The sequence below is a fragment of the Sciurus carolinensis genome, chromosome 7 (genome assembly GCF_902686445.1).
Source record: "Sciurus carolinensis chromosome 7, mSciCar1.2, whole genome shotgun sequence".
Taxonomy (NCBI): domain Eukaryota; kingdom Metazoa; phylum Chordata; class Mammalia; order Rodentia; family Sciuridae; genus Sciurus; species Sciurus carolinensis.
Window position 1 is genome coordinate 110378041 of NC_062219.1, and position 22780 is coordinate 110400820.

At 39.8% G+C, this 22780-nt stretch overlaps 1 protein-coding gene across 1 annotated transcript in view; it reads right to left on the reverse strand.

Moving 5' to 3' along the window:
- Nucleotides 1-354: 354 nt before the first annotated feature.
- Nucleotides 355-22780, reverse strand: part of Runx2 (RUNX family transcription factor 2) — a 326853-nt gene continuing 304427 nt past the window's right edge. The window contains exon 7 of the mRNA XM_047559085.1: nucleotides 355-458. The gene's annotated coding sequence lies outside the window, so the exon portion shown is untranslated. The remainder of the gene's footprint in view (nucleotides 459-22780) is intronic.

Sequence of the window (22780 nt, forward strand, 5' to 3'; positions counted from 1 at the left end):
GCTCTGTCATTCATAAATTTGTCCAAACTCTTTTTTAATCCATTTACATTTCCTGTCTGTACAGCCTCTCAGGGTAATGAGTTCCATAACTTTATTACGTGCTAGGAGAAGTATTATTTCCTTGTTTTCCCTAAACTTACTTCAAGCTTCCAAACTGCCTGCTTGACCTCATATTTCAGGATGTGATGAACAAGTTCATCCATAGTCTTTGCCTTATAAGCTGGAGTTAAAATCATCTCAGTTTGCTTCATAAAGCAGCAGCCCACACACACCTTCCCCGATTATTGTCACATGATACATACATAGTTCATACAATAAATAGCAGTGCTGGTGTAGGAATGTCCTGCTTCCAAATGATTGTGAGTCAGAAGAGCCTAGAAGTCTACAGTGCAGGTTTTGGAGCTCTGAATCCAGCTCTGCTGCTTGCTGGGCGGTCCCTCTCAGCTTCATTTCCTCATCTGGAAAATGGAAAACAGTACCTACCTCAGAACTTGTTGTGAGAGTTGACTAATATAATTTTTATAATGTGCCTAACACAGTGCCAGGTCCATTGTAAATATCTCCCTGACTCTCGCAGTTGTTAATGACAGCTAATGAATTCCAGGACACTAGGTAGACTCAGTGCTCGGGTTGTTCCACTGTCGTTGCTCCCGTTGTGAGCAGGGCCCACATAAGTGGTTGACAAAGAATAATCTCAGTTTCTATGCTTGAGATGATGGAAAGGCTGGGGTAGGACTGATGTTTTAGACTCTAGCAAAAGTGGGTAGAGTTTAAGAAGAGATCATTGGCAACAGGTCCATAGGAAATCTGCTCTCAGCTTGAGCTAAGTGGCACCAGACATGGACAATAAATATTTACAAGGTGCTAGAGGAGATTTGGAACGAAAAGAAGGAAGGAGAAGCCAAAAGGCTCTTTCCAGAGCAAGGGCCTATGGATCTCGAGGAGTAGGAATTCAGTTTCTAGTTCATACTAACCAACTGTGTGACTTTGAACATGTCAATGCCTATCTCTAAGTCTAGGTTTTCTTACAGATGGAATGAAATTAGTCTAGTTCACTGATCTAAAAACCATGCCCCTTGGAACCTATGTTAGGAAAGAGGAAGAATGTGGTAAAAAAAAAAATGTGAATGAGATGTGTGTCCTCATCCCTAATTCAATCCAAGTCTCCATACTTGTAAGGTTCTAGAATTAGTTCTTAAAGGAACATTGTATAGAGCCAACATTACTTTAAAAATAACCTAAACACTCAAATGTACACTGTGAAAAGTAAAAGGAACCAAAAATAAGTGAGGAAAAACAGAGTTACCTCTTCCATCTCACACTGTCTGGCTTATGCTGTCATTGAGCCAAGTGGCAGGCTGGGTTTCTCTCTCTCTCTCTCTCTCTCTCTCTCTCTCTCTCTCTCTCTCTCTCTCTCTCTCTCTTTCTCTCTTTCTCATACACACACATGTACACACACACACACAAAATACCTATATACATATGACTAAATCCTTTCAAATGCAGAGACTGATGCTACTGCAATGAACTTCATTTAAGATTTCAAATTTGGTTCGTAAAAGACTTTCCCAGCTATAAAGAAAAAGAATTGACACCAGTAAACTAGATGCTGAGGTGCCTTCCAATCTAACAGACCGGATTCCAAAAAGAAGAATGTAAGCTTTGGATTTGGGAGTATTATTAGAGGAATTTGGAAAGAGTCCACCTGCATAAGGGGAAATTGGGGCAATTTATTTGTGCACCTAATCGGACAACCAACAGGTGTGGGAAGTGGAGGGAAAATAAGCCAAAATATGTAAGCATTTATGCATGAACACTGGAAGTCCAACAACAACCACAAAAAGAAATACTTGGCATCCGGCAGATCCATAACCAACTGGCACCCTCACAAGCAACTGGTTATGAGACAAGAATGCAGGAGACCCTATAGGCTGTTTCCTAAAGACATCATCCCAAGGCATAGTCAGGGCCAAAAAGACCAATAAAATCTCAGGCACATCATCAGCATGATTGCTTTTTTGGCAATATAGACACTTGATCTAACTCCTGAATAAAGGCATGGTGTAATCCAACCAGGGTCATTTGCATGGTTCTCATTCTCCCACCCGCAAAAGGTATAATAAGCTGGACAAGGCAGCCCGGGAGAGAGAGGGAGTAAACAGAGTAAAGAAACAAGAGGATGGGAGTGAGAGGGAGCAGTAAAAAACAAAGTCAAGCATATCAAAGAGGGGGACTGAAGTTATTAAAGTGATAGAAAGTTCTCTAATCAGGAACTCTCGAGAGGGATGTTACCATGAACTATAAACTACAAAATCACAAAAGAGAAAACAAGATGGTGGTGGGCTTTTCCTGGTGGTTCCCTTCCTTCCTCCCATTCATAGGAGCTTAGAGAAAATAGTTTGGGACTCTTTGTACTCTCTTTATTCAATAAAGCAATATTTATTTAAAGAATGCTTCACAGGTATTGTGCTTATCTACAGGAGATGAATGGAACTTTCTATTCTATCAAAATAATCCAGCAGATATTATAAAAACATTTGAAAAGGATTATAAAAAATTACAGATAAATTTGAGAACTTGAAGTGAGAAGATTATAACTCTTCATTTATCTTTGACCCAAGACTTGTCAGTTTCTTGTGGAGGACAGCTGTCTGCTTAAAACAGGAGTCTGTTCTGGAAAGCCTTGCAAAAGCGTCTTCAGGATTCCCCATTAGTCCACTAGCGCCTGGAGGCGTGGGCAGTCCATTCGCTTCCTTACGTCCATCTAATGCTCTGGCTAGCACACCAATCTTGTCCATATTAACAAACCTCATTGCATTGATTCATTGAAAGAGTTGCTAAGCATGGTTTCTCTAAAAGCCTCTAGGGGCTTTCAGTGTTCCAATAGGATATATGAGATCCACTCCTAATAATCATTACATGTCTTGTCATCTGAAAAATGTGCTTTCTTTAAAAAACAAAACAAAACAAAAAAAAATTTCTTGGAAGATTTAACCTCTTTAGTTTTCCAAGATTTGCATCTAATAATCCTTTAAGAAAAGCATTCAATTTGAATAACAACAGAATAAATTCAGCCTATTTGTGATACTAGGAAACAGTCATAGCCAATTAACTTCAAAACCAATCCCAGGGTTAGGGCATCCAAATAAAACAGCAGTTAACCAACAATTCTCATTGGAGTATGACTCTTCGTGCTGAGCCTGAAGAGGAAAAGGGCTATTCGTGAGCTATCAGGTTTGTCATTGTCCCCTTTGAGGATGAACCAACCAAGACATGGGAGATAGGGAATTTGTGTCTAGTTCTATGGTGAATTAACTGTGTGGTTTCAGGTGAGCGATTTGGTCACTCTAGGCCTCAGTTTCCTCATCCATTAAAAGGTAGAAATTATCAATTAAGGCCACAAACAAATCCCAGAATTCTATCCTTTTAAATCTATGGGTTCAGAACAATATTGTTTTCTGAAACTAAGTCTTTGATTTCTATTCCTAAAAAAGGTAGATTTTCTGTCTTATTCTAACTTAATGTACAGTTCCTAGAGAAGACTCTGTGTGCATGTGCGTGTGTGTGTGTGTGTGTGTGTGTGTGTGTGTGTGTGTAGGGTAGTAAGGTATAAGGTGGGGAAGATGAGAAGTGTTAATAGAAGGCAAGAGTTTAAATAATAAACTCCCTTTAAGCTCCCTTGATTCTAGGAGCAAATAGCTTCTCTCTGTGATGTGACGGCAAGTCCTACCACATTTCCATGTATGGGACAGCCCTCCAAGAAGAAATATTCCTTCTGAGAATCTTCTTGGGCCCACCCTCTATTCTACCCCTCTAGGAAGATCTCCTTCAGGATAGAAACTTGAGGGCACCATCCTTAAATGATCAAGAAGAAGAAAAGCGGAGTCCAAGGCAAAAGAATGAACTGAGAGTGGTATAAGAAGCAGGCTGCAGAGAATGACTAGAAGTCTTGCTAAAGAAGTCAGAGAGGTGTGGCTCATTCCAGACAACTGTGAACCCACGAGGAAACAGAAGGATGCGCCAGAAGATCCTACAACTGTCCAGAGTTCCAGAGCTTTTCCATCCACACAGAACCCAAATCAGTGATGACATGCAATGCAGTGACATACCAATGGGCTATGACAAAGAAAAGGAGAACAGGAAGGGGCACGCTTCTTAAAAGGTGAACGGACTGAAGGGCCAATGCTTCACCCGTGATAAAGGATATGTAAGTGTTTACAAATAAATAAAAATAAAAACACTCATGGTTCAAATCCTAGGTGAAATATGGAGCCTGCCCCAAGCATCTTGAAATGTTTCCAGCAATGTTATCTACAAGGCTTTCTCCATTCATATAAATAATGGACTTGAGCTGAGTGAGTGTCATAACAAGATTGCATGGAGAAAGGTCTTATTGACTCGCAGCCAACATCAGATGAATTGAAGACATATTTTGCCCTGTGGCAAAAGAGGATATAACAAAGTAGAATGTGTGGCCTCTACCCACAAGAAGATGGCAGTTGTTCGTGAAGTAAATTATACATATGCCCAAACTTAAACTTCTACCCAAGAGGTGCCTCCAGATGGTGTAAGAAATCCCAGATGACAAAAGCCACAGGATAGAATGTGGGCTAGGCAGGTCAGAGAGGGCTCTGCAGAGAAGAGCTTGAAGGGTAGATATGAGAGAGAGAAAGAGAGACTTCCAGAAAGTTGGAACAGTGAGTACAAGAACCAATATCAGAAGAGAAAGGCAGTTTGGAGAGGCTTGCATGGAGACCCACCATGGGACAGCAGTGAGATGTGACGTTGCTAATGCTCAAACTAAACCCCTTGGACTTATCTTATGAATAACAGCCTCAAGAGAGGTTCTTGGCCATCCGGATCCCCTCAGTGGGTCCTACAATATCATTCATTTCTGTCAGTGGTAGTCTTTGGTTCCTAGAAACCATGAAAACACTACTCAGAGGTGCCCCTTCCACATGGGGTTCTGTCAGGTCTTCTTCCCAAGTTATGGGCACCCCAGTTACCTTGAGCAAGATCTTAGATTTGTGAGAAGTTACCAAACCCCTGGGTCCTATTGGGTGCTAAATTTAAAAAAATTATTTATGTATTTTTTGTTTGTTTGCAAGATCCTTAGCAGCGGTGTGTTCCCTGGGCTGGCATGGTGCACTGCACAGAGGAGAAACTCGAAAAAAACCTGGAGAAGAAGCAAATGGATCCACCTCACTTGCAGGCTTGGGCAGAATTTACTGTTCAGAAAGTTCTTCCTTAATTTGAGTTAGTGTCTGTCTCCTGATACCTGCCCTCCATTGGTTCTAGTTCTGCTGTCTGAAGAATCATGTGACAAATTATTCATTCCTCCATGTGACTGCTTTCTGGAGTATTTGAAAACACTTGATGGATCTTCCTAGACTTCTCCTCTTCAAATTAATGTCTCCAATTCCTTTGTAGAGAACTCACAGGAACCAACCTGCTGGTGTGAATAATGCTGTATTCCTTTTTCCTTTTTGATTTTCTGGGAAAGGTGGGTTGCCTAAAGGGTTAGATTCTGGATTCTGGAGGGGAAAAGGTCCTTCCAAAGGCTAGATCCATGAGTCCCTGAACTTTTGGACACATACCATGTTCCTCCAGGATGTGTTCCTAGTTTCACTAGAGTGGGCCACTTTTCAATGAACCTGGTCCCTTCTCCCCACAAGTCCCCAAGACGCCCTACTGTAGGGGATCTCTCCATTCGTCATCCTCCCCCACTTTCATTTCCAACAGATGGCATTTTCCCAGGAAGGAGCACTGTGAACATCTGCTGGCAGCCTTTCCCTCCAGCCTCTCTGTCTACTCTAAATCTCAGCCATTACCATTTAAGCCCACTTCCTCTAGTTCAGTCCCTAGTGCCTTAAGCAAGCGGGAGCAGCTGGTTCCTCATCCTCCACATCATAATCCTTCAAATCCTTGAAAACCTTCATTAAATCACAATTCTACCAATGTCACCACACCCCTAAGCTTCAAGGAATGCTCAACTATAAACCAACACTTCACCTTCAAAAATAGAGGGTCATAGTCAGCGTTTTAAGAAAAATAGAAAACACCAGTGTATGTTTATGTGTGTGGGGTGGGGGTAATTCTGTCTCTGTGCACAGATTTTCTTCATGCATTAACACGAAATGTTAGCATCTTTGTTATTGTGGATTATGGTCAAAGAGTTTGATAGTTTTTCCCTCGTCCAAAGTTATGCCTATCCCTAGCTAAAGTCTGAGCTAACATGGTAGAAAGTGCATTAGATGAAGACCATTAGACTCTGGGTCTCAAGGTAGATGCCACATCTCTCTTGTTCAATATGGCAGCACCATGTGTAGCTCAGAATTTGCATAAAGTGAGTGTCTAATAAGTATTTGCTAAACGAATGAACACCAGTCACTGGCCAGATGATCTCGGAGACTCAGTCCTTTATTTAACTATCAGTTGGGCATTTCATGATGAACTTGAAGTTCCCTCAAACCCTAGCCTACGAACCCAAGACCATCCATGAGCCCCAGAAAACACTTTCGCAATTGCAAAGGTTGGCTCTGATAGATTCTCTATTCCCCCAAACTCACACTGCACAAATAACCATCCCTGAGTAGGAGGTACGGGGATAAGCTGGTGTTGAAAACGAGTTAAGGAAAAAAAAAATAAATTCTGCCCAGTGTATGTCAGGTTGTGGTTTATACTAGATTAATGAAAGCCCCACATGGCATAATTGTGTTTACAGTCAGCTTATAGGAGTTTTCCCTCAAGGTAGGGAAAGGGGATGGGGTTAAACAAATTATTTAGCTTTTCCTGACCCGACCTGGCAACAGAGATGGAGAACAGTGCCTCAGGAATGACCTTCCCAATTTCAGCCCAGGTCATGCCCATCCTGAGCTCCTTTGCAACAAGGAGGTGGGAGACAGTCCCAAGGTGTGATCTGAGAAAGTCTAAAGCTCCAAATTTCTTCCCATGGGCAAATTATGCCTTGTCTAATCATGCAGAAGTGACTTCCAACTACAAGTTAGTAAGTAGCTGGTATGGCAGGAATTAAAGTCCCTGCCTTTTGGGATGGGAAAACTGAAGCAAAAAGCCAATGCGATTGCCTGGAACTAGAATTCCATTGTCTTTATTACTGTCACCCAGCTTCTTCCTGAAAGAGAAACACTTCATGGAGTTGTATGCAGCCCACCCCTAAAGAACGTAATATCCGAACTGCTATTAAAAAGAACACACAAACCCTATCTGGATGCTAAGTCTACACAACACCAAAAAATCTAGCTTGAATTAACATTTTACCAAATGAACTCAATGAATTACATGTTGTACTGGCAAGTTTGACTTTGGTCTAAAAACAAATTAATTTTAACTACAGCTTGGGGAGTGTGGATATAATTTTGCTTAGTTTTTATGGTTGATTTTTTTCCCTGTCAATCTATAGCCATTGCCAGCTTCTTTTTAGTCTGTAAAGATATTTTTAGGTATGAGACTGTACTAACAGGATGTATGTAATTTATTGGCAGAACTTTTCCGTCAACCCGTCAGTCATTTTTGATTCCAAATTACATGGGCCCAACCCAGGTCTGGGATACATTCATATTAAATGATTGTGGATCATTTATTTCAGAAATGATAGGTTGAAGAAAATGTGCTTTGCACATGAGAAATGAAATCCCACAGCACATCAAGTTTCCTGTTTCCTTGAGATCCTCATTTTTCCATTTAGCCTCTATTTTAACTTTTCCTCCCTTTTACTTAAAGGACTTGAGAGGATCCAAAAACAGACCAGAAAGGGCCTAGCCACACACTCGCTGGCCCTGGATTGTGTAAGACCACACTCCCAGAGGAAATAATCACAATCACAACTGACATTTTGTGGCACCCCTAGGAGCCCAGAAGAGGTGTTCTGACCCCCATTCTGCAGGGCAGGAGACCTCATCTCACCTGTATCAGGTGACGTGGCCACGGTGACACAGTAAGGAAATGGGAGAGCCAGAACACAAACACTGCTCATCTGTCACCAACGGTGACCACACTCGGTCTTTTCCCAGAAATGGTTTCCACCATTTGTGAGTTTCCTTGTTCCCATTGCCCAGCACCATATCTGTATCCACATACCAAACTCAGCGCCGGTCAGGGTTGGTCAGAGAAGAAAAACCCCTGAGAAGATGGCACGAGTTCTGAAATGGGTCCTGCTCTGGTCTGGGAAGTAAGCTGGTGTGGGCAGCAGGGAAGGGAAGAAAGAGGTGACGTGGGGGAGGCCAATGACCAGTGAAACAGGGCACCTCTCATCACCTCCAGTCCTGGTAACTTGGGGGTATTGGGATGAGCTGGTCCCTCCCTCAGGAGCTGCACCTGCACTGGGCCCAGGCACTGCAGAAGCTGAAGGAGGAGGTCTGATGGAGCCAGAGGCCACGAGGGGCCATGAGGTGTGACAGCAGGTCAGCAGCACCATGCACAAGCACCAACAGCACCTGCCCAGAACTTTGTGAACACAATTAGCATGACAATTACAGAGGTTTTACCCTGTGGCAGTTCTTACATAATGGTATTACTGTTTATGTTTTATCTATTTAAGCTTTTCAGATAGACACACTACAAATCTTATGTGTGACTGTGATTTACCCTGACAAATGCATTCATTTATGTAAAGCACACCCCTTTCAAGGTACAGCATATTTACATTAATCCAGAAAGTCAATTCCCCAACTATACCCTACCAGAAGCAACACTATTATGATTTCTTTCCCAAAAGATTGACTTTAGTACTAGATTGGTATTAATACTACATTAGTACTAGAACCTTGTATAAATGGAATCATACTGTATTTGCCCTTTTGTGTTTTGAATTCTTTCATTTAAGACAATGTTTGATAGATTGTCCATGTGGTTGCATATATTAGTAGACCAATCATTTTTACTGCTGAGTACTATTTCATTATAGGAACATACCACAGTTTATTCCTTCATGCTGACAGGCATTTGGATTGTTTTCATTTGGAAACTTGAATGAACACAGTGACTATGAACATTCTTGTACAAGACATTTGGGGGGAACATGTGGCTTTGCTTAGATTCTTAAGCATGGAATTACTGAGTCATAATGTAGGGATGTATTTAATGTAATTAGAAACTACTTTTCAAAGTAGTCGGTTATGGACTGAATGGTATCCCTCCAAAATTCATATGTTGGTGTCCTAACTCCCAAAACCTCAGTATGTGACTATCTCTGGAGGTAGGGTCTTAAAAGGGATAATTATATGATAATGGGGTTACTAGACAAGGTCCTAACTCAATATGACAAGTGTCTTTATGAAAAGAGGAGATGAGGATATAGACACCCAGAGGGAAGACCAGGTGGAGACATAGGAGGAATGGCCATCTGCAAGCCAAGGACAGAAACCCCAGAAGAAACCAACCTACCAACACTTGATCGTGGACTTCTGGCCTCCAGAACTGTGGGAAAATAAGTTGCTCAAACCACATAGTCTGTGGTGCTTGTTACAGCAGCTCCGTGGACTAATACATTGCAGTATCATTTTTACACCCCCAATAGAAATGTGTGTGAATTGCTCCACATCCTCACCAACACTTGATGCTGATGGCATTTTTATTTTTAACCTTTCTAGTGGGTGGATAGTACAAATATTTATAATTTTCATCTGCATTTCCCTGCTAGCTAGTGATACTCAGCACAATTCCGGATGCTGCTTGCCCAGGAGCCCACCATATCCTCACTGGCCTCTTTCCAAACCATTTCCTACACAAACATCTGATCCTTGCTACCATCCCAAATCTTTAAATGACTTCCCATTTTTCATAAGATTGAAGGTTTTGTAAAAAGGGGGAAAGAATGAATAATAACAAAATCTAACCTGGGGATTTTCCCCCTCAATATCTTAAAACCTATATTTTATTTAGCCAGTAGGATTTGCAGTATTTCATTGTACAAATGGTCCCAGACTTAGTTTGACTTATAATTTCTCAAATTTATGATGGTGTGAAAGTAATATACATGCAGTAGAAACCATACTTTGAGTTTTAATCTGTTGCTGGGCTAGTCACATGTGGCACAATACTCTCCAAAGATGTTGGGCAGTGGCAGCAAGCCACGGCTCCCAGTCAGCCCTTCAATCAAAAGGGTAAACAATCGGTACTATACAGTGCGTGGTATTCAACAAATTCTATGAGGCATTCAACAGTTTATTATGAAATAGGTTTTGTATTAGATGATTTTCCTCAACTCTAGGTTAATGAAAGTATTCTGAGGCTGCAAGGTAGGCCAGGCTAAGCTATGATGAAGTATGCTGGGTATATTAAATGCATTTTTCAACTTAGCAATATTTCAGATTCATGGTAGGTGGATCAGGGTGTAACCCCATCATAAGTTCAGAAGCTTAGTGCTTATTTTATGTTATTTATACACATTTCAATAAATCTTCAATTTGGATAATATCCTCTAGGATTCTAGTACTTTTTTCTTAGTGGCAAATTTTCTTTACTCAGGTATATAGCAAGCACTAGAACTTGAAGCACAATATTGTAGTACAGTAAAGGACTCTTAGAAAACTAAGAAGAGGAGTAGTAAAAGAACGAATGATAGGGAATGTCATTTTCTTAAATGCCTTCCTGGAACATTACCCAGAGTCCTCTGTATAAGACCCTTAAAAACAGCAAATGTCTTCAGCTTGAGTTGCATAGAAATCACGAAAACTGGCTTCAGTATGCCATAAAATAAAATCTGAAGGCACATTATCCATCAAGAAATATATTTCCTCAGGACCCTTAAGCACACTCTTTGTTCCGATAGTGTGGGTTTATGATAAGTGAGCTTCTACCACGACTCTGAACAAAACCCAGCTCGCCTCACAGTAGTGACCAGGGCAACAGCAATGGCACCAGAGTGAAGGTAAGATTTCTCCAGGAAAAGATGGAAGTCTCAAATGCAAATGATAAGTAGCTGTAGGAAGATACTCTCTGCCCTGGCACAGAGATGGAACCTAAGCCCAGTGAGGCTTAAGTGGTCAGGGATCTGGGCTACCTTCTGCCTCCAAGAGTCAATTTTGCAAGTCTCAGGGTATTTTTGCCTAATAGTAGATGAAAGAGGTAGTGCAACCACCCAACCCAGGTGGTGGTCACTTGACAAAATAACTGAACGTGGTGAAAGCTTTGTGACTCTGTGTTGTTATTTTCAACCCAGGAGAAACAAGGCTTGGCAATGCAGGTTGTATCACAAAATTGAACCCACCATGTCTGAACAAACCTCCTCCTCTTTTTTCCTATTTGTACCAAACACTTCTAGACCATTATTCCCCAAACTCCTGAATAGTCACTAAATGTGGATTGCCACTGGATATCATTTATCTCTTCTAATAGGTATATATAAACCACTTGATTTAATGCAATTATTAACATGGTTGGATTTAGACCTACCATTTTATCATTTTTGTTTGTCCTGGTTGTTTCCTCCTCATTCCTGCCTTGTTTTGGATTATTAACATAATTTTATTTACTTTTTTGGTTATATCTCATCACATTTTCATAGTGGCTATTCTATACAAATCCTTCACAGTCTAAATGGAACTAATATTTTACTTCATGTAAGATGTAGATGTCTTCATGTTAAATGTAAATTCCTCACCACTATATATGTCCCTTGACATAGCTCCTTTTTGTTATAGTTGACTTAGTATTATAGCTGCATACATTGAAAATTCTATCAACATTATAATGTTTGCTTTTGATGGCTACACATATTTTAGGGAACGTAAGAGAAAAATAGTCTTATAGCATATTTACTCAGGTATTTACCATTTCCTTCATTCCCAAACTACAAACTTTTCCTCCAATATTCTCTTTCCTGAAGAATTTCCTTTAACACATAAAAAAAAAAAAAGACAAATCTGTTGGCAAAATTCTCTTAGTTTTCCATCATCTAGGAATGTCTTTAGAATTCTATATTGTCAAAAAAAATCCCTCAAGAATAAAAATGAAATCATTTGGCAATTCTTTTCTGTCAGCACTTTGAAGATACGGTTCCACCATCTTTTGGCTTCCTTTATTTCTAATGATACATTCACTCATTCAAATTTTTGCTTCCCTATATCTGGTGTTCTTCTCTCTGGATGTCTTAGAATTTTTTTTATCTTGGGTTTTGAGAAATTTGAAGTTTGATTATGATGTATGTGGGCTTGGTTTTCTTTGGGTTTATATTGCGAAAGCTCACTGAGATTCTTGAATTTGTTCATTGGTATTTTCACTAACTCTTGGATGAGTTCAAACACTATTTCCTCAAGTTTTTTATGACAATTTATTTACCCAATTCTTCTGAGACCCTCTTTGGACCTCAGGAGCATATTTTTTTTATTTTAATTCTCCTAATGAGAATAAATGGTTTTTCTCTTAGGGTCCTGGGTACTCCATCTGTCACCACAGTGACTGTAATGCAGCTCCACAAGGTGCCAACTTCCAAGCAGATCCAGAAAAAGAAAATCCATATATGAACTTCCCCACACTCCTAGGCTTGCAAGAGCCCCTTTTCCTTCTGGCCAGGAAAAAAAAAGAGGATTGTCCTCAGATAATTTGCTGGTTTTGCCACTGAACAGTTTCCATGACTCAGGTCACCTTTTCCCAATCAAGTCAGGGCTGTGAGATTGGGGGAGTGGATGGGGCCATCCTTCAAGTTTGTTTCCCTATCTGACAATATCTGCTATCACTTTCTTTTTAGAGTCCTCAAGTACTTGAACTTTTATTTCATCCAATTTTTAGTTGTCTTTAATGAGGGAGTTGAGCTCTCCCACTCTTACTCAGTCTTGGTCACCAGAAGAAATCCCATGGAAACTTAGCAAATATGAAAGATGTGGAATATTCACATTTTCTAGTTCTTCCTGTGTTCATTTGGGTAATTTGTATCTTGCATATTTAATCTTAGTTACATAATTCATTGGCATAGTTATACATAATATTTCTATAATCTTTTTAACATCTTAAAATATGTAGAGATAAATTCTCTTTCATTTCTCATATCAGTAATTTACTATTTTTCTCCTTTTGTCTTGATCAACCTAAATCTAACAGTTTTAAAAAAATGGTGCTATTTCCACATAACTGGTGTTTAGTTTTGTCCACTATTTCATTGATCTCCACTCTTAATTATATAACTTCTTTAATTCCACTTATTTTGGATTAAATCTGTTATTTTTCTTTAAAAAAGTAAAACTCAGATCATTGATTTAACAGCTTTCTTCTTTTCTCAGTTAAGTATTTAAAGCTATAAATTCCCTCTCAGCATTACTTTAACCTCATCCCACAAAATCTGATGTTGTGTTTTTATTGTAATTCAATTCAAAATATTTTCTCTTTTCCTGCAATTTCTTCCATTCCTAGATTATCTGTGTTGATTAGTTTATAAATATTTTGGGATTTCTCAGTCATCTTTTAATAGTATATTTCTAATTTAATTCCACAATGGTCAGAATTCAGGTTATGAATGATTTCAGTTCTTTGATATTTACTTAAACTTCTTTTGTGGCCAAAGAACAAGATCTAGTAACTAAGGTTTCAAGCACTTGAAATAAATTTGTATTCTGCAGTTGTTTGGTGGGATATTCTGTAAATGTCAATTGGATCTATTGCTATTGTTTTTAGAATCTTCTATGCCTTAACTAATTTTCTACTTGCTCTGTCAATTGCTGAGAGTGTCAAACATCTCCAATGATAATTTTGGATTATTCCTTAGGTCTACTTTCTTATGTATTCTGAAAACCTATTGTTAGGTGCACATACATATAAAATTATTCAGTATTCTTTATGAGTTGACTGTATTATCATTTTGAAAAGTTCCTCTCTGTCTCTGGAAAGATCCATCATTCATACTTTATCTGTTATTTGTATAGCCATATCATGCCAACTTTTTCTATTAGTAGTATATACTTGGTGTATCTTTTTTGCTTGTTTTTTCCCTTTAATCTGTAGGTGTTTCACATTCAGTGGATTTCCAATAGTACATCAGAGTATTGCTTTTTATCAGTCTTAGAAATTCTGCCTTTTAAAGCAGGGTTTTAGTCCATTTATATTTAATATAATCTTTGATGTGGTTGAATAAAAGTCTGTCATCTTATTCATCTTATCTGCTCTTTTTTCTGGCCTTATTTTGGATTTAGTTCATTTTATAAATGATACAAACAAAGGTTAATTTTTTCATTGATACTTATTGTGTTCCATTTTTCCCTGCTGTTTTGTTTTGTGAAAATTTACTATTGAACTTTAACTTATGAGTCCTCCAAAAAATATTTTATTATTTCATGCATAAGAACAAGTCTCACAAATTACATTTCCATTTTTCCATCCCCTGTACTTTATTATCATACTTTCCAATTCTCTATATTTTATAAACCCCAAAACACATTGTTAGTATTTTTTAAAACACTCTACTAGTATTTAAGAGAATTATAAACAAAATTTAAAAGTCTTTTGTATTTACTCCATATTTAGCGTTTCTAGATCTCTTCATTGCTTCTTATGCCTCTGAGATTCTGTCTGGTATCATTTTCCCTGTGGTTAACTTTTCTCCAAGTACTGACTTGGTAATAACAAAATCTCTGAGCTTTTGTTTATTTAAAATGCATTTTTTTAACCTTAATCTTTGATAATGTTTATTTTTCATTTTGTGGAAATAAGAATGAAATACTTTAGTTGGTGTTTTTTATTTCACTACTTTAAAGATGCTTCTCTTATCTTCTAGGTTATGTTGTTTCTAACAAGAACTCTTTGATCATTTTACCATTGTCCTCCTGTTTGCAGGATGTCTTTTTTCTTTTATGACTTTTCTCTTTTCTTTGGTTTTCAGTATTTTGATTATATGACTAGGTTTGTAATCTTTTTTTTTTCTGTTTAGGATTTATTGAGCTTTCTGAATCTGTAGAATTGTATGTTTCATCATTTTTAAAAAATTTCAGTCTTTTCAAATACTTTTCTGTCCCATCTTTTTTATCCTTTCCTTCTGAGAGTGCATATTAGAAAACTTAATATTATCCCACAGATCACTTAATTTTGGTCTTTTGTTTTCTTTTCTTTCCCTGTTTTTTTTTTTTTTTCCTTGTTTCTTCTTTCTGCATGTTTCATTTGGAGAGTTTACCTACCTGTCTTCAATCTCATCAGCCTTCTATTTGGTAAGTGCTCAAACTGTGGTTAAGCCCATCTCCTGAATTTTCTACTCTGACACTTTATTTTTTAACTCTGGAATTTCCATTTATTTCTTCTTTTATATATAAAATTTTGACTTGTCTATTGTTATTTGCCAGTTGTCTTCTCATTATTTTAATAGTTTCCTTTAAATCTCTTCCATATTTAAAATAGGAGTTTTTAAATCTTTGTCCACCAATTTCAGCATCTCTGTCGTCTAGGTTTAATTATATTGACTAATTTTTCTCCTACCTATGGATCACATTTTCTCACATTTAGAGTTTATATCAGTTTTTATTGTATAGAGAACAATGTGGCTACTATATTGTTTTAAGGCTTTTTTGCATAAAACCCTCTAGAAATACTTAACCATATTTAATTGATTCTAAGAACTAATTTTTTCTTTTAACTTTTCTGAAAAGAAAACACATTCTGTAATTAATGATACATAATTTTTCTTACTTTTACATAAAATAATGGTACATTTTTTAGTTATTGGTCCTTAAATTTCATGAAATCTGGTACTAATGTCCATTCCATCAATAGCACAGAGACTTACTCTAAACTACTTCAACACAAATTATCTTTCCAAATACAATGGATGAATAAACAATTGATTTTTATTCTAATTTCTCTTCCTTGGATATTAGAGGTTTCATTTTTATAGATAAAATATCTGGGACTCAGGAAAGCAATTAACAACCTGATGTAAGTCCTCCCCCTTCCACTCTACCCCACACATATCTTTGCATAAATTTTACTAGTCTGAAAAATCCAAGAGTCTAATAATTTCTGCCCTTTAATATTATTCTTCAGGAAAAACAAAAATAATAGTCACTTACCATGGAGGCTGATATTCAAATCAGCAAGTATTATGATATTAAAATATTGCAACGTATGATCACATGTGCCTGTAATTCCAGCCACTGAGGGATGAGGCAGGAGAATAGTAAGTTCAAAGCCTGCTTCAGGACTTAGGAAAAGCCTCAGCAATTTAGTGAGACCTTGTCTCAAACTAAAAAAATAAAACAGTTCTGGAGCTATATAGCTCAGTGGCAAAGTGACCCGGATTAAATTCCTAGTACCATAAAAACAAAAAAAGGGTAAAATCTTGACATATTTCTATGCAGGTTGGTGAATAAATACCACCTAAAGCAGCTGAAGTGTTCCCAGACATCTCTGGCTATCCTAGTCCTTTCTGTGATTCTCAAGGACCACACAAACCTTCCCCACCTTGCGCTGTTGCCAATGGTCAGCCCTTAGGAGAAGCAGAGTGCATAATGGAATGAGAAGGACATTGACCTTCCAGTTATTCTCAGGGTTACCCCAACACTGGCCTACTCAGCCTTAAAATGTGCCATTGGAGAGAAACAGGGAAGGGGATATCATTTTCAAAAGTGGGACCAATAAGAGGTAGCCTACGCTCCTAAATCTTATCCCTTGAAGCTTGTGATTTTACTCTGTGAAATTTCACTTACCTAAGAGGTAAATTCTACTTATCCTGTTGGTCAGTTGGTTAGCATTACTTACTGTAAACCATAGCAAGGGCACGATTTGGTTCCTGAAAAGCCATACAGACAATGGGACAAGGACAAAATGAGATTCAGAAATAACTGAGTTGATGGGTTTTTACCAGTAAGAAATCCTCATGAGCACCGTGAGCACTGTTTCTTACAGAGAGCCACTCAGAGAAGGAAGAGACTTACCTCTGAGTTAACAAAGAATCCCAAGACCAGAAGCACTATGCTGGCCTCCCTGGGACAACAAAGCAAGCACATCAGAACCAGTTGGGACAGCTTCAGCTGTTCCAGCTCAATTGTTCCCATTCCAAGTCTCTACCTAGGACCAGGACTGGGTCACCTTGAGATGCTGCTGCCTCCTGATCACTCCCTGGCTCAGTGCTCAAATACTTAACATCTGCCTTTGGTTCTTTGATTACTGTGTGGCACTTAGGGAAAGAGAGTCCTGGCCTCCCGGCTCTCCCAGCCAAACCACACCCCCTTCTCTGCCCCTGCCCTCCACCAAGGTTATGCACTGAGGAGCAGTTGCCTACAGACTTGCCCAAAGATTGGATGGTGGAACTGATCTCAAATCAGGACAAGTCCTTCTCAGACACCAGGTTCCTTCCTCCCCCAAGATTAAGCAACTTAGAAACAAAATAAAACAAAACAAAACAAAAAAAAAAAGTAGCCCACTCACAACTTTTCCTTTTGTTTGGGGGAGAAATTTCTCTCTAGTATGTTAGTGTTTTGGTACACTGAATGTTTTCAAGATGCAAATCACTACATCTTTATTTATTTACATTCTAGAATGTACAAAAGAAAGATAAGCAGCATTAAATAATTCTAAGTAAATTTAGGAAAAAAAAACACAAACTCTTATTCCATCTGCTACAATCGCCACCACTGACAGATTAGATATGAAAGTTTTTAAGAAATTATATGTGCCCTCCAGGATCTTACAATCTTACTTGAAAGGATGTATAAAATCCAGAGCTAATCTAATTCCTGTAAGTTATTTTCAAGAATCATTCAAATCTCCATTTTTAAGCTCTTTCTAAGAGCATTAAAATTCTAATTCTTTTTAAAAGAATTTGGAACATCTAAGATTAATGTATCTTATTATTTTGGTCAATTTAGTCTACCAGTAAAAAAGCAAAGTAGTTAAACCTCTGACTTGGAATTGTGTAGATACCTCCAAGACTGTAAAAGTAATCAAATTGATAACTGAAGGTTTTGTGGGTACCCTAAAAAAGGCAACAGTGTCCACTTTTCAATGATTATACAAACATAGGTTTGTTGAGAAAGTCCATCAGCAAAGAATAAAGAAGAAGGCTGTATCTTTCTCCTCTATCAGACTGGAAGGCCAGTAACTAAGAATCTCAGATGAGTAGAGAAATATCTATTAAAAAATTGAGTTCCTGTCTACACCATGCCAAAACATCTAGTAAGTCTGGTTTAAAAAAAAAAAATGTCAACCCAGATGTTTGGCACTGCATAGACAAAACATCCAGATGACTAGCTGAACTTGTGAATCAACTGCTGAAATGGACCAGATGTTCTGGCTGCTCGGGGCTTCAAGGCCTAGCAGTCCTTGAGGACATCAGGAGAAAGCAAATGTCCCCACCGGAACTTCAGCATGTGCACGCCTTCCCTGGAAACTGCAGTGGGTGTACAACAAAGGGACTGAGATGAAGACCATCAAGGACCACTGGAGGAAAACCTAGTGAAAGAACAAGAAGGACATAATGTGATACGTATCTGAAATCCATGTTTGGGGAAGTTGCTGAGTCACATCTGTCTGGAGGCCTTGTGGTTGCATTTCCAAATATTTCCCCTCTGTCTTTTAGACTAGCCTCTGGGATACCCTTTTCTAAACCAGGGTGCTGTGGGGTTTCTCTTAATGGGTGACAGACAAAACTGAAATCTAGAACTTTCTCTTTTCCTATCACTTGCTCCCTACTTGCTCCATTCTTTATTTCCTATTATGTGCAAAGTGGGAAAAGGAAGAATGAGAATTATACCCAGGGTAACCTGATGCAGTGGCACACGCCTGTAATCCCAGGTACTCGGGAGGCTGAGGCAGGAGGATGGGGAGTTCAAAGCCAGCCTCAGCACTTTAGCGAGGCCCTAAGCAACTCAGCAAGACTTCATCTTTAAATAAAATAAAAAAACGGACTGGGAGTATGACTCAGTGGTTAAGTGCCCCTGGGTTCAATCTCTGGTATAAAAAAAAAAAAAATGGAATCATACCCAGGGTCCTTCTGAAACACCCAAGCAATGGGTAACCTGCGGAAAAGGGCCAGTGCTGGAAAAGGCAGAACCCAGCAGAAAGAGACCTTTCCACTGGGAGAGGAAACCCGCGGGGCTGGCAGCCAGCGAGGCCTAGGGCAGCACTTAAGAGGCTGTTAACTGGCAGGGTGGGACAGAGCCACAGAACCTGGAGTCCCCTCCAGCAAATTTGTCTAAAATGGTAACTTGCAGGAAACTGAGGGCAGCAGGCAGGGAAATGTCTCAAAAATACCATGTGATTACTAAACTCCCAACTGTATTTAGAAAGCAGCTTTGGCTTCCGTCAGAAAGTTCTGATATGCATTTCATCTGTTATATAACTTTGTTTTCTGAGAGGGGTTTGTTTTTTTGTTGTTGTTGTTGTTTTGATTTTTTTTTTTTTTTTGAAAATTCATTAAAAGAGTTCTTTTATGTCAGTAATTTCGGGGACCTTCCCTGAGACAATTTCTGCTGCATTTTAACAGAAAAAGAAAAACTGCTTTCTTGCCTCCCTCCAAGAGAGACTTATTAAAACAATCTTCCTACTGCCACCGGAGGAGGACTTAATGCATTGCTCATCAGGATACAATTAATAGAAGGAGTAAAGAGATGTGGGAAAGAAAATAGAAAAAGGAATAATTGCCTATTTCCCTCATGAAGTCAGCCCGGGTCTTTGCTGGTCAAAGGAGATCAGAATACCAACTCGGAAGTTCAAAGAACATCAGCTACACCCGGGCCTTGACCCCAAAGCACACGGCGCAACCCAATTTCAGTAACTTGGAAAGATGGCAGGGGCAAACGGGAAAATTTAAATATGAAAATAAAAAGTATTATTTTCCTCTCTTTGGATGAAAACATCCCTTCTCCCGTTTCTAACCACCCCCACCCTGCCTCGCTCCCCGCTCCCCTCGCCCCCTCTTCTCTCAGGGATTGGCTTTATTTAAAAAACTATATTTCTGCCCAGGCATTCAAAAATGCTGAGTGCCTCAAGCAAAGTAGTAGAATAAGCATGTTTCTTACTGCTTCTTGGCAACTCTGCGGCCCAAGACCTGCTTCCAATTAGAGATCATGTGGCTTCAGTTTAGTATTATCATGAAAATGAAATTACCACTTTAGAAAAGTCAAGTTATTTTGGAAGTGAAAACTGCAGGTCAGAGCCCACCAAAATTCCAAAAAATTTGCTCAAGAAACATCTTGTTGAAGGGTCAAAATGGCCTGGCTGATAAACATCCTGGGGTTGTGATTTGTGCCACTCCTCCAATAGGCCTCCCCTGTCTCTGTTGGGAAGGTCAAGTTCATTGTCCTCCAAGAAAAGGCATCCTTCTGCTGGCAGACCCCAGCCTGCCCTGCGTACGGAGAGTGGGCACCAGCTTCTCAGACCCCTGCCTGCGTGGCCTCTGCTCCCTGCCACTCACCTGCCGGCTCTCACTCTGCCTTCTCTAACTCTTTCTTGCCTAAGGTTTATGTCTTTTCCCTTCCATTCCCCCAAAGATGGTAAATTCCTAAAAGCAAGGGCTGTGTCTTTACTGTTTTGTCCTTTCATAAATTCTTAGAAGAGGAAGGGACCTAGTCCAATCACTGAACTGTAAAGATATGGCCTATTAGCTAGTTTCTGCTGGACACACTCTGAGGATAGAGGCCTCCAGCCACGTGGGGTCTTCCTTGAAGCCCCAGAGTGCCTGACCCCAGGTGCCCTTGAAATGTGCTGTTGACCGGACACTGCAAGCCTTGTATATCCAGCACTGTGGTTAAGACCCTGGAGATTCAGAGGTCTTACTCCACTAACTAGCTCTGTGACTGGAGAAATTGCTGATTCGAGCCTTCATTTACTCATCTTTAAAACTGGGGAAATATAAATATCTATCTCATTGGTTTGTAGAAGATTAAATAAGACAGTGCATATAAAGTAGTTAGTCCATGTGCATATAGTCAGTTAGTACTGCATAAATGATTATTGTTTTATTGTCATTATTATTATGTGGAATGTGTTCGATGGAACCCAAACACAGGGTTTCTTTTATAGAAGGTTCTACAGCATGTCATATGAAAACATGGGTTTGTTTAGAGGAAATGGCCTGTGTCAGCTTTCTGGAACCATCTCTGTTATTATGAAATTCCAGGAACTGGAATAAAATAGCAAGGGGGTGGGAGAGAGGGTGAGTGGGTTCTTTACTAAGCAACTTGAACAGCCAGCCAGGGATCAACAATGGACTGAGCACAATGCACGGGGCACTGCGTCAAGGGCTGTAGGAAATTTGGGAAACATTAAACTCAGGTTCTGTCAGGTTCTGTCTTCAGACACACACAATCTCTTTGGAGCTATGGAATACATGGGAAGAAAACTAAAATTCTAGCCTGTATAGTGTCTCATGAGGTCTACTGACAGTGCTGCAGAGGTTCCCCAAGAAATCGCAATGGCTTCCAGGTGGTGTGGGCAGGGAGGATGTCACCGAGAAGGTGAAAGTTAAGGTAGGTTTTCAAGGCCTGGGAGGACTCAGCTAGGTAGAGATGAAGGAGCATTGCTCCTTGTGCACATGAAAGAGTGTGTGCAGAGGCTGAGCTGTAGACATTTCTAGATGTATTTAAGGCAGTGACACTAGACTGGCTAAAGCTAAAGGTACCCTTAGATTAGGAACTTAAGAGTGGAAGAGTTGTTGGGAAATACACTACAGCACCTTGAATGCTTTCCGTATATCAAGGCCTCAGTACAGTTGTGCAGAGAATGCTTGTGCCTTAGAGTTGTGCAGGGTACAACTCTAAAGACTGTCCTAGTAGCTTGTCTAACTTTGGAATTCATCCTGCAGGTAGCTGGGAGTAGCTGAATTTTTCAGAATAAGATGCCAGGTTTTTATTTTTATTTATGATGTTGAGGATCACTTGGAAACTTTTTGGAAATGGTCAGGAAGTTGATGAAATAACTGACCACCATGTTGGAGGTAGAAGAGGAGAAAAGCTGTGGTACTTTAAAGCCCTGATTGTTGGCATCTACGATCTGAGCACCTCTGGAGGTTAAGGAATGCTGATTCAAGTTAATAGCATTCCTGCGTTGATTGGGGGGTGGGTGTGGGGGGCACTGGTAAGGGATAAATTCAGAATAAAATGTATCACAGTTGTCTGACTTTTTCTGTGAGCCGTTTTAAAATTTTTCTTACCTAGTAACAAGATCTCTGGAAGGGTTTAAGGGGAGAAGGGGCAGGCTGTGGGTCCGAGGGGAGGGCAGAAGGAGCCATGATCCTATCTATAACCCAACACAGTGGCAGGAAATGAAGGAGAGGTGGCTAGGGAGGAGGATTTGGTCACAATTGCCCCATGTCTTTTTTGCTGCCTTTGGGAACAATCGTTCTGTGGCCTATGTCTAAAATAGAGACAAATCCACGATTGAGCCAAGAAAAACTCAATGATGTAGCACACACGAGGTGGGGGTGGGCCAAGGAGGGAATGTATTGCAAAAGAAAACAGTGGTGTGTGGTCCCCCTCACACACATTGGCAGTCGGTGGGTGACTTCAGGGATCACAGGCTACCACGAATGCCACTCAGCCCTGAGTTTTTAACAGGCCATCCAGGCAGACAGGAGCCCACAGCACCCTGAGGCTCCCAGCGTGGGTTTCACTGAACCCCAGGGAAGACAGAAATCCAAAGGAGACTAGAGCTTTTCTGCAAGGTGTGGAGCAGATGCTGGGGCGGGGGTGCCAATAGCATGAGAACAGATGCCTGGGAGTTTCTGCCATCAACACCTACTTGTAGATTCAAGTTTGAGCTGTCATTTGCAAATGCCTGTGTAAAATAATCCTTCTCCCATGACCTCAACGGGGCATGACTTGGCTGGGACTGAAGCATCCTGAGGAGA